General features: G+C 34.3%; 2 long non-coding RNA genes across 2 annotated transcripts in view; both read left to right on the top strand.

Moving 5' to 3' along the window:
* Nucleotides 1-13083, top strand: part of LOC150093973 (uncharacterized) — a 34167-nt gene continuing 21084 nt past the window's right edge. The window contains exon 1 of the long non-coding RNA XR_016550293.1: nt 1-123. This is a non-coding gene — a long non-coding RNA (uncharacterized LOC150093973). The remainder of the gene's footprint in view (nt 124-13083) is intronic.
* LOC150093974 (uncharacterized) lies at nt 1561-12554 on the top strand. The gene is made up of 2 exons (XR_016550294.1): nt 1561-1618; nt 12086-12554. It is a non-coding gene; the product is annotated as an uncharacterized LOC150093974 (long non-coding RNA).

Genomic DNA, 13083 nt, shown 5'->3' with positions numbered 1-13083 from the left:
TTTTGCGTCATTAGTAGTCACAAGCTTACCAAACCGCATGAAGAAAGTAAACAGACTGAGTAACTTCCACCTCATCTGATTATGTCGTCAGTCTCTTCGTTTAACATCAGATACTAAATAAAAGTAAGTGAATGTACTTTAATGTGATATATTTTCTGCATGTAAACTAATGTTCAGTTGTTAAATTGACTACTTGGTGCCGATAATTTCAAAGTTTTTTCCTTACATATATTCAATATAAATTTTGAATTACTATAATAGTTATTTAGATTATTATTTTGCATAAATAATCATCTGCACTATAAAGACAAGGTAATATGAGGACAATTTATTCTTTTTATTGAAGAAGTACCTTTCATAAACGTTTATAAAGAAAAGATTACGTAGAAATTTCAGGTAGACTAAAAATTATTCATATCATGTTAATAGCTAAAACGTTTATTATTAGATTTTGTTGAATATCAATAAGATACTGAAATTAATATTAATTCAGTAAATAATGCAGTAAAATACTGTATATGTTCGGTATTATTTTATGTATCAATAATTTTATGCGCTGTTGTATCTTCTGTCAGTTTTATTTTTATATTTTCTCACATTTCAGGGCAATGAAAAAAAAAAAGTAAAAAGTTAATGATTTTTTTCCCCCATATTTTTAATATTGTTTTGCTACGATATATTGCATTTTGAACGGGTGTATATACAATAATACCTCAAGTTACGCTTATTCCACTTAAACGATATATATTTATATATTATTATTATTATTATTTTTTTTTAAATTTTCGTTTGAGCTGGCGCATGTTGGTCTGCACGTTGATGTTTGTTTATCTGAAAACACCTACAATGTTAGTTATTTACTTTGGACCACAATCAGAGCTCTTTCTGTGTCGCTTATCTTCAGATTTTAATTTATCTGTTTTGTAGTTTGCCTTTTTTTTTTGTTTTTCAGTTCAGTGAACCCAGCAATATGAATTCTAATAAATCTTTAAAATGAAGAAAAATTGATAATAAAAAAGGGAAAAAAATGTAAATAAAATTTACTCCATAGTGACTAAACCCATCAATGCTGAAAAAAAAAATAATAAAGAAAGAATCGTGTAAAAAGTGACACGCGCATAAAAAATACCAGTTTGTTTATTTGACAAGCAATATTGGGGGGGAGGGGATTGGAAAACATTCTCGACTCATGGTTTCTCTTTTTACTCAAGTAATTCAAGAAAAAGTCCAAAAATATTTATCAGTATTTAAAAACTGGTGATTTTAAGGTTAAAACATTGCAAGCAGGTACCGAATGGGTCCAGAAATTCAAAGCCCGTCAATAGCTTCCATAATGTAAAACTGACAGAAAATGTTGCTGAAATATCGCAATCATAATGAACCCAACATATCATGACGTTGAACCTAAGCAAGTGAAATTAGATGAACTGGTCTATTTTGGAAACACGTGCACAATCAAGCAACTGATTCTATCCTAAAAAACAAAAGTTTCAAAGTTCATAATGCTAATGCAAATGTATGTTATACTGGAGAAAAACTGCGCTGCATACAATTGACAGAGTTAGACGCCTTGGCTAATTAAAAATGCATATGAAGTCTTCGTTGATCAGATGAATCAGTAAGTGTGTTGTTCGTTTAATTTACTGTTTCTTTCTTGTCTTCCATTTTTCCTCATCCTTTCAGATATTAAATTTTTCAATCATGCTAAATTACCTTATACGTTTACTTTTTTTTATTATGTGTTACGACTCGTGAAACCAGTTGTACTTATTATTATTTTGTTTCTGTTTACATTAATCTCTCCATTTAAGTGAATGAATTTTGAATTGCACATTGTTGTGGAATGCATTACCGCTTAACTTGAGGCAATGTCCTGTGTGTGTGTGGGGGGGGATTCTCTGTTAGTTTTTTTTTTTTTTTAATAGTATTGCCCCTAATTGAAAATTGTACAATCTACAGCGAGTTCAAAGGCCTGGGTGATAGCGTACCGCTCTCGTCAGACTGGGAGTTTGGAATTCCACTGTAAGTGTGGATGCTTAGGAATGTTGTCGGTTGATAGATGATTGTTATCCAAGACCATTAAGATATGTGTAGCTCCTAGGCAAGCACTATTTTGCTACTTATAAATTCAAGAAAAAATGTAAAATTAAAAACAAAACACGGTGTTTTTATGGTTGAGATACAATTTTTTGGTTTTATTATTATTATTGTCACACAGTTATCATACTCCGCCTTAAATAGATTCACCATCTCTGCACTCGCCACACACTCGGGCAATGCATTCCAATCATTCACCACTCTCTCCATGCAAAGAACTTGCTCCTTGCCCTCTTGCTCACCCCTCCTTATGCAGTTTCCAGAGATGACCCCCTTGTTCTCCCATTCTAGGCAAAAGCTCCTCCACATTAATATGGTAATAATCCCTTAATAATTTATGTTTCTATCATATCCACTAATTTCTGCAAATTGCATTCCCCAATTTGTCTTCATACTCAACATTCAAGAAACTACCTTAGGCAATCATCTGTGGACCCTTCCCAATACATCTTCATATTTTTGAAAACCATGAGACCAATTGTGTGCACTAATTCATATGTAGCCTGATCAAGCATTATACATTGGAACCATGACACCCATCATGTTTACACGTCAGTGCCCTCCACATCATTATGTCCTCACAGTTTTAGCAATATATTCCCAAAATTTTAGGTCCTTGTTTACAATACTGCCAGATCTCCTTTACCTCCTCCAAGATATTTCTACCAATTGTGTATACTACATCCCATCTTTGCTTCCCAAATTTCAAAACCTTGCACTTTGAAATTGAGAATCTCACTTATTGCCTTCAGCCAGTGCATTCAAGTCCTCTTGAAAAGCCACAGCATCTGCTCTTCCCTTCATAGTTCTTCCCAATTTTGCATCATCTGCAAAAAACTTCATATCACTATTCTGACCTCTCCCAATATCATTAACCTACAAGTTGAACAGCAACGGTCCAAAAATAAATCCTTCTGGCACACCACTAGTGACTTTCCTCTTCTGAGATATCGCTTCCCCATAGACAACTCGCTGATTCTTATCAGCCAGTCAATCTCCAATTCAGACACTAATCTGCTATCTAGCCCCATCTGTTCCAATTTAGTTACCAGCTTGTCATGTGGTAATTTATCAAAGACCTTTGTAAAATCTAAATATACCACTGTATGCATCAAGCCTCCATAGTTCAGTCGGTATAGACGAAGCCCTTTGATTGGAAAGCCCTGGGGTTCGATTCCCGTCCATGACGTCAGGGTCTTTTATCTGGTCTTTTTCGACTAAAGTTGAGTTAGCCAGTCTCATACAGAGGTAGAGGATTTTTTCGTCCCTCAGAACAGACAACCTAGCCAATAGAACACAGACAATTTATAGACAAGACTACTTGGAGGAATAAGGGGTATCTGCCTTATCCTCATATTATGGTTGGGAAATCCAAGGATACTTGGAAGGCTTTGAGTGCTTAAGTGCCTGTTAAAGCCACTGATGGATGGTGTATGCATCACCCTTATACAATGCATTTGTTACCCCTGTTATAATAAGCAGATTGCTAAAACACGATCTTTTCTTACCAAACCAATGCTGACCATCAAAGAATATTTTACTGTTATGAACCCAATTCTGAATCTTGGTTCTGACTAACCTCTCTAGGCACTTTAATCTCAAGTCCAGATACAGACTGGCCTATAATTCGGAGTCTTGGTCTTATCTCCTTTATGAAGTGGAACAATTTTGCCCTCTTTCCACTCCTTTGTAACTTGGTCCAGTGCAAGACTTGTTAAAAAGATATGTCAGAAGATTTTTTTCAATACACATTGAAATGTCATCAAGTCCTACAGCCTAATTAACATTGAGTTTATTCAATCAAAAAATAAAATCAGCTAACTCCTGTTATTCCCGTATAGGGAGTAAGCGAGGCCGTTTTGGCCCTATCTAACTTTTGGAGACTGAGTGGGCAGTTCAATCTCCACTGGTACCAATCAGAGATAGCTGGCCCAAGGCTATCACTAATTAAGTGGCATGCAGTGAGGAGATGGCTCAGCAAGTGCCGCCATCTCGTGATCCCTAATCCTAACACAATATTTTTAATGTCTGAAATAGTGCGAGTTCTACGGTCGATTTTCTTGAGTTTACAGGACGAAAACCCTGGTTTCCCGGGGGAAAACCCGCTTGCCCATGCCAGAGATCGACTAACTCGGGAACCGGTCGATAAAAGGCTTAGCAAAATTCCCTCTAGTCGCCGACTAGATTTGAAACCAAGTCTTCCTTTGTGCAATCAAGCGCTATGGTGTGCAAACGCCACATCCACTTCATTCAATTCCACAATAAACCTGCTCACTTACTAAAACAGTTTCTCTTACTCTTCCCTTCCCACTACATTCAAGTGCATGATATCATTCACAAGAATGAAATGCCTTTATGAATTGCTCATTAAATTCCACATCTTTATCTTCTGCAGTGGTTATCATTCCACCTTTTTCAATAATCAATCATCCTTCCATAATCGTTCTTTCTTCTACTTGCGGAGTATCAAAAAATCTTCCTGGGATTTTTTAGTCTCATTAGCAAACTGCTTTACTTTCTGCACTTTTTCTACCCTTATCAAGTGAGTGGCCTTCCTCACCTTCACATGCAACGTGTTGTTACCACTTGTGTTTCTTCAAGACTACATGCCTTACCGCTTCACTCACCCATTTCACACCTGCTCTGTTTAATCTCTCGCCGTTGGAATACATTCTGCTATTGCCTCCAATCGTTATTATGCTAAATAATAAATATAAGATGTTATACTTGGATAATAGTGGTGGTAGTGGTAATCACTATTACCTGCAAGGAAAGAATTCCACATCAAACACGAAGACTAATAGACAATTCTTAATTGATTGACTGACAGACAATTTAAAGAAGAATTGTTTGGTAAAATGACAACAAATAATAATGGAAAGTGCTTGTTGGATTTCTGTTCAGGAGATGAACTAATGTCTGTTACACCAGCATTTCCCAAACTTTTCCTACGATGAAACACTTCACAAATCCTGAAATTTTCATGGAACACCTTGGTTATTTTGTAATGTTGGATCGTAGCTTCTGCTCAATCAAATTTTATCGTCTTATAATTCTCTCTCGTTAGCATTTAACTAGTTGTAGGCTGATATATCATCCGAACATAAAGAAAATTTGTATTATACTGCGCCACTCTATGTTCTGAATTGCATGAGCAACTTTGATAAATCAACCTTCAACTCTACCAGGTTATTATAAAGCTGATTTTAGGCTGAGGTTCTCTATTTTTACTACATAGGGTTCCTGCTGAGATTCGAATTATTTTAATGAGCGGTGCAATGAAACAATCAGGCAAATACAAGATTCAATTCAAACAAAATTATTTAATGCAGTGTCGCAAAAATTACATTATAACACAGTATTCCAACAGGGATATTACAATTAAACGAATACAAAGCTCTCATCTCATTAAGATTCTAGTATACTACTGAGCTGAGCTTAAATTTTATAATTAAAGATTATATTTAACAGATCTTATCCTTCTTGTTACAAAGGACTTCTATCATAACTTTACTCTGATCAAGGTTACATTTCAAAACATTTTACACATCAAATCAGTTCAAGATATTCACAAAGAATACAACTCATGAACCATCAGACATTCATTTGTAATTCTCTAAGCTCAGTCAATCAATTTTAGTTCTTGTAAGTTCGAGATCCCTAAATTACATCAAATAGGCTTCACAGTATTCTCGTTCAGTCAATGAACACTTAATTCAATAATATAGCATTTATCACTTGTAGAGCGAAAAGTCTTAGCAGATCACGCATTAAATCTTCACTCGCTGAAGACAACAACTAGGAATAATTCACTTTCGGCGGAATTAATTTTCATTACTTCTCACTAAGTATAGTAAAGGTAATCTTACCAGGATATAGCTTCATCACATAATAAGGAGATCGAACAATAATTTTAAAGTCCTTGCTGACTTTTACTTTGTAGTAACACAAACTTAAAAGAATTTTCCACTTCCGCGACTGATTTATAGACTCGGGAGAAAATAACCTTTATGCACTTGGTTTAAATTATCTACCTATTTCTTCTTTTACTTGTACGCATTTCCTATTTCCTGCACTATTCCACTGCTAGACGTTAGGAAGTTTTGGTATAAATCCAACTCAGAAAAAGGTAAGTTAAAATACCAAGCGAATCCCGGTCCTTTCAATTCCGTTTTCGGCATGTCAAAATTCCCCTCCAGTCTCCAGCTACCGTTCTCTATACTCCCCTACTCGATTCTCTCTTTTTATTTTCGTTTTCGTGTCCACTCGTTCCTTTTTCCCGCCAGTAACTGGTTCTCACCGGTTTAGCTCACATCGAACTTGGTTTTCCCTTGGTATATGGTAGTTCACGCTCTAGGAGAAATTTGCATGATTCCTCACAATAACCAATCAAATGATATCATAAGGAATCTTCTGGATATATTAAAATTACATACATCCCAGTTTCTTATATTATTATTTAAGGAATAAAGCAAATAAAATAAATGACACTTTAATACAGAGCCTTTTCATGTCTATGAAATACCCTAAAATTACATAAATAAAATTAACTAACAAAACTCAAAAGGAATTACATGAATAACATTTTATAAGCAAGAGACCAACAAAATAAATTTAAATAAGTTCTGCTTATGATATGGTAGATGATGTTAATTATGAATGAAGTATTATTATTATAAATATCTTCATTCACAATTTAACTAATATCTCTTACACCAGCATTTCCCAAACTTTTCCTATGACTGAACACTTCACAAATCCTGAAATTTTCATGGAACACCTTGGTTATTTTGTAATGTATTAATTAATAATTAATTGTTAATTTAGCCGATTTTTTAATAATTAATTAAACATAAACATCATTAAATTAATTTGTGCTGATTTTCTATTTTATAAGTACTTACGAGTGAATGCAGACTTTTTCTCCTGTGTGCTGGAGTTTCCCCCTCCTTTTGTACATCCTGGAGATCGCTTTGTAGGCTGGTGGTGGATGACTCGCTATCTGTTGCGTCACAAACACCTTCAATAAGAGATTTCTTAATACCAAATTAAACAAAGTCCCTTGTGTCTTATTCATATTAAAATTTAAATCTACAGGCCTATTACTTTTAAAAAATCAGGGCACTACGGCTTCGAAACTTTCACCCTACAATACAAACTTGCGAAGATAGTATTCAGTATTACCAGATTTGAGAACCGGATACACACTACCTTGATCTTCAATTTTAGTGGAAAAATTTTCTTTATACTTCCTCGCTGATTGGTTACTAACATTTGCAACACAGGTGTTATTTCTTTCAGTTTTGAGAACAGAGGATACGCCGCCCATTGTTGTAATCGGATTGCAGGCAATTTTTATGATCGGTCAGTCATAAACAGCGGTATTCTCTTTCCCGATTGTTGGAAGATTTCGATGTGTGAAAATTAACGATTATTCATGTATACTTCCATGTTTGAAAATATGCCACTTGGTCACTGACATTTGCTACACAGATGTAATTTCCTTCAGTTTTGATAACAGAGGATACGTCGCCCATTGTTATAATCCGCTTGCAAGCAATTTTTATGACCAGTCATAAAAATATTCCCTTTCCCAAATTTTGAAAGGTTTTGATGTGTGAAAATTAACGATAATTCATGAATACTTCTACGTTTAAAAATACACGGCTTGGTCACTGACATTTGTTACACAGATGTTATTAGGCGTTCTGGGTCTGAGCTTTTCGACATATTCACGAATATTATTCTCCTCAGAATATTTCCACTATAAAATATTTATTCATGAAAAATGCTTAGTAAACTAAAATGACAAATTCCAGGAGAGCTTCCCGTGGAACACAGTTTGGGAAACCCTGGCTTACACCATGATTCAACATAAAGATGTACATAAATTCACATGGAGAGAGAAACACGCAAAAAAATCTTATTGATTATATTACCATTGATAGTAATATCTTCGCTCTGATTGAAGATGAGCATACAAGGAAATTGAAATAGAAAGTGATCATTAAGAAGAAATTTCAAAAAACAATTGAAGATGAGGAGCTTTTACAGGTAAATTGTACAATACAGCTCAACTATACAAATAGTATTGTCTTATTGGCAAAACTTGAAGAAAACGTTAAACGATTCAGCTAGGAAAAGAGGTAAAGTTTTTGTGTTTTTGCAAGGATAGAAATAACAGAACTCCATGTTGGACAGATGGCATCAATGCCAGAATCATATTAAGAATAAAGATAATAAAGATATATTAAAAATAAAGATAAATAATTTGACATTGTTAGCCTTCAAGAATATGTCAGCAGAGCTAATCTAAGGTGGTGTGGTCACTTCTACAGAATTGTTATTTATTATTATTATTATTATTATTTCGTGACACCTCCAAGGAGTTCAAAGACTCTTCAAGGGAGGGCACCTACTCTACAACTCTCCGTCTCCATCATCTACACCAACGCCACCTACTGCTCACCACCACTAGTATTTTTTGTCTGTAAATTGCTTGTGTCCTAAAGGCCGATTTGTCTGTATGCGGGATTTAAAAAAAAAAAAAAAAAAAACGACTTTCCGGGTGAAAAAACTCTGCTACCACCGTATGAGATCGGCTAACTCGCCTTCCATTGAAAAATGGAACATACAAAATCCCATCATGGCGAGAATCGAACTTAGGCCTTTTCCAATCGAACGGTGCAATATACCTGTTCTTCCAATTGCGCTACAAAAGAGCTTAGCAGTACTTATTAAAATAGTATACATATGTATGATGATCAGACAGTGGGAACAAGGCCTCCAGAAGAAGAATAAGATCTAGGTGGATTGATTCATCAAAAGTGACTTCTTTTTCTTCTAAATCAGACGATTAATTACAGTAGTTGTACGCCATAACGTTCTATCTTGTGCTTTCATTTTATTTCTTCATCGCTTTTAGCTCCAGTTATTATTGTGAAGTTGTTTATATAGGAAATTCTTAGTCTGCCTCTTGGAGTCATCACTTCTACAGTCCCCTTCATTATTTCTGCAAGCAGTCCTCCATGCCATATTAGACTTCTCATATTAATGTGAGTCATTAGCGACTGATTTTCCTGAACCATGTGTAGAACTTCATTAGTCTTTCTTCTATCCAACTTAATCTCATCACCTTTACCAGCACGATAGTTCAAATGATTTCAACTTTTTGGTATCTTGTTTCACCAGTCTCTTTTTTAGTTGAATGCTGAGTAAAAATGTTTCTTCTATTGTAGAATACGTTTTGGACCAAGTGAAGTTCCCTGTTGTATTAAGTCATTATTTATTTCCAAGTTTATTTTAATGGGATTTGTTTTACTAGTGATTAGTAGTTTAATTTCTTGTAATTTTTAGGCTGTACTGTGTGAAAATTTCTTCCATCTTTTTCAGGTTGAATTTCAGTTTGTCCTAATTATCAGCGATGACTGCTGTAACATTAACAAATCGTAGCCAGTTAATATCAATTCCATTTATCTTCATTCCTGTTTCTGTTAGTTCTGTTAATATAGTTATTGTTTCGTTGTTTTTAATATTTGCAACATTTGGTTCCGGTAATTATTATCGAAGGCTTTGTCCAGAACAAAATAAATAAACTATCATGGTATTTTATTCTTCTCAAATCTTCTTTCAATAATTGATCTAAAAGCCACGATTGCGTCTCTTGTTTCCTGAACCCAAACTGGTCCATCGTCGATATATTTTTCAGCCTTAATTGTTAATCTTTATTTTATAACTTTTAGTAATGTTTTCAAAGCACGAGATATTAAATTTATTGTTCGATGATTTTTACACTTGTCTGCGTTATTTATTTTGCGAATGGAAATGACAAAGCATTGTGTAAAGTCTTTGGGAATGATTCCAGTTTCATATACACCCCTTATGATCTTAAACAGGCTTCACTTAGTTATATTTCCTGAATATTTTATTAATTCTGAGGGAATGTGATCAACACCTGGTACCTTGTTAGAGGTACCAGGTGTTGATCACATTCCCTCAGAATTAATAGATCTTTTTCTTTATAGAGTTCTTATAAGTACTCTTTCAGGTTATCGATATTAATTTTGGATCTTTTTCCTTGATTCTGACAGCTTTTTGAATTTTAAATTGCATTTCAGTAGTATATTAGAATATGGAAATATCAGATCTGACAATATTGGAGTGTAGACAAGTGATAGACGAATTTTGAGGAAATTTGTTTACAGGACAGCAATGATGTGATCTTAATCGTTTAGTGCTGTGTAGTATCCTGTACACCCCTGGAGAGTACGTATCAGGAAATTGGTGATGATGGTAATAAAATCAGGTGAAGCGTGATATCGACAGAATGAAGTTTAAAATGTTTCAAAATTATTCAAAAAAATTTTCTGTATAATAAGAATTTATCTCGGAACAACATACAGACATGATGTCATGTTTCCATGACAACCACAAGTTATGCTTTATTACCGATGATCCTTTCAACTCTTGGGTGTAGACCAGTTGGAATTAGAAGTCACACATAAAATATGCTTTTGAAATGGGACTAGAAAATAAGTCGAAATAGCAATATTAGTAACCCATACACACACACACACACACACACTAAGGGATAATAATTTAACAAGAAATTATATAAAGCAATATAATGTTCGATTGTATTCATCAAAGAGTTATCAGCCTAATAGATAACCGATATATATCTGGCACGGTGCAGTTATTCTTCTCATCACACGTTTTCTAAAAATAGCATGATTTTACAGGAAGTCTATTCTTACAGTATTACTTCAAGTCTATGACGTGAACAACTGATCCATAAACGATATTATGAAATTTAATATAAAGCTCTTTTATTTTTATGTATTCTTAAATCAAGAAAAAAAATACGATAGTATTAACGAGTTAGCGTATTTTATTTTATTTTTATTTTGGAGGAACAAGTTCAGTGTGAGTAACATGTTGTTCATCATAGTTGTAACGCAGTTCTTACTATGTATGCTCCAAGGTTTCTGGAATTAATATGGCCGATTTTATCCTAACTCAGCAATCTATATGCATAAGCAAGTTATATGTTTTCCACTTTTGTAAGGTTCTTCATGCTTAGGTTTTATTTTAAAAGTTCGGTTGCACGTTTACAAAAGCCAATCAGTGAACGTTCCTTTTTTCATATCCTCGAAATTCGACTTGTACTTTCTTTGAACTTTGAATTCACTGAAACCTAATTTAAGAAATGTCACGTTCATGTCGGCTTAAGAAGATGTGATGTCATTTTGCCCGTGACAACAACAGTTTCTGCTTGCGTAATCAGAGTATTTCCGCTGTCGTTCGAAGTGTATAGTCAATAAATGTTCTATTTTTATTTAATTGTTTTCTAAGTGGAAGTTTGCCAATTGCAAGTAAATTAAGTAATTACAGACACACAGTAATCGCACATGCATTTCCTTGTAACGATCGCCTGGAACACTAATCTTAGTGTGCAAAACTGAGTAATCTGAAAAAGTTTTTTTCAGATTACTCAGTTTTTGTGCGTAGTTTATGACAACTTTCATGATGTTAGGCATATAGAAGAGCGATCATCACTGGCTCAATTCTAGTGACCAAGTAGAGATTTTCTTTGTTTTCTCCAGAAGAAACTAGGGTTTTTAATCCCGCAACTCGGCAGAAACGATTGAAAGACAAATAAGCATAGGCATGTATTACAAATAAATAGTGGTAAGATTAGGATGTCTGGCGACGTAGAAATGCACTCGATTTCAGCGATGGTGAGAGACAGAGACTACTCCACTGATTTAAAAAAAAAAAAAAAAAAAGAGTTCCATTATACAAATGGGAATTCATATTTTCGAAAATATTTGCAAACAAAAAATGCCATGTTTCTCATAAATGTATGTGCTTATATTTAGAATGTAATTTAAATAGTCTAATTATTTAGTAACTAATAATTAAAAATAATAACTAAATAAACAATAATAAAAATATCATATTGATCTAATATTTTATTAATTTTCAGTTACAAAGTGACAATTGGACAGGAATGACTTGCATCCTAAAATTAGTTGGTGCTTTTCGTCTGGATATTAATAATAATAATAAAAATTCCTCTACTGTTCTAACAGACCCTTAAGCGCCCATAACTGTTCAAGGTATCGTTGGATTTCGTAACCATGATTCCAAGATAAAGTGGTTAGCTCTATGCCTATAGGTATAGAGATATTGTAAAAAAAAACTAGAAGCACAGATTTAGCCTTTGTTGAAATGTGGGCTAAGAGCCTTGTGCAGCTCAGTGGAAGTGGTGTTGGCACTGCTCAGCGCTAAACCGCCGGAAGAATAACTTCGAGTTCAACTCGTCGCCGACTAGAACTTTTACTAAGCCTTTTTTCGATCGGTTCCCGAGTTAGTCGATCTCTGGCACGGGCAAGCGGGGTTTTTTCTCCGGGAAGCTCGGGTTTTTCGTCCAATAAACTTAAGAAAATCGAGTAGTTAGCTGATTTTTTTTTAAATGTGGGCTGTTGATTGATTTGTCTGAATATATGATTACAGTTTTAGGAAATCGTCTTTTTTTTTTTTTTTTTACACATAATATAACTCAAGGTTTTTGTGAACTGTAGAACGCCCAACTCAAATCTTACATACTTCGTTTCTTTGGATTCCCTACAAATGACTGAAGAAGGCGCTGAATATTTTGTATAATTGCCACTGGACTAAACGTTTTCTCAATATTGCCAGTTTCTTCAAAATTTATTAGAATAGGACAAATTGGCTTAAATCCTTGTTGTGCAGAAATTTCCAAATCAGTACTACAAACACACAGCTTTTATTTGAATTATCGTCATCGTGATTCTTATGTAGAATAAATTGGCGCGTGCGCAGAATTTTTGAGTGAGTGAACAACTATCCTAGATAAATAACACTTTTTTTTTTTTTTTAGATGGAGGTGATTCCAGTATGTGAGAGTATGTGAAATGTTGGGAGTTGCTCTTTTCGCTGTGAGGGGAAAAAAATTCCGGT

This window comes from Typopeltis vanoorti, chromosome 23, assembly GCF_054136105.1.
Source record: "Typopeltis vanoorti isolate ZY-2024b chromosome 23, IOZ_Tvanoo_1.0, whole genome shotgun sequence".
NCBI lineage: Eukaryota > Metazoa > Arthropoda > Arachnida > Uropygi > Thelyphonidae > Typopeltis > Typopeltis vanoorti.
This window is presented reverse-complemented; position numbering and strand designations above follow the sequence as displayed.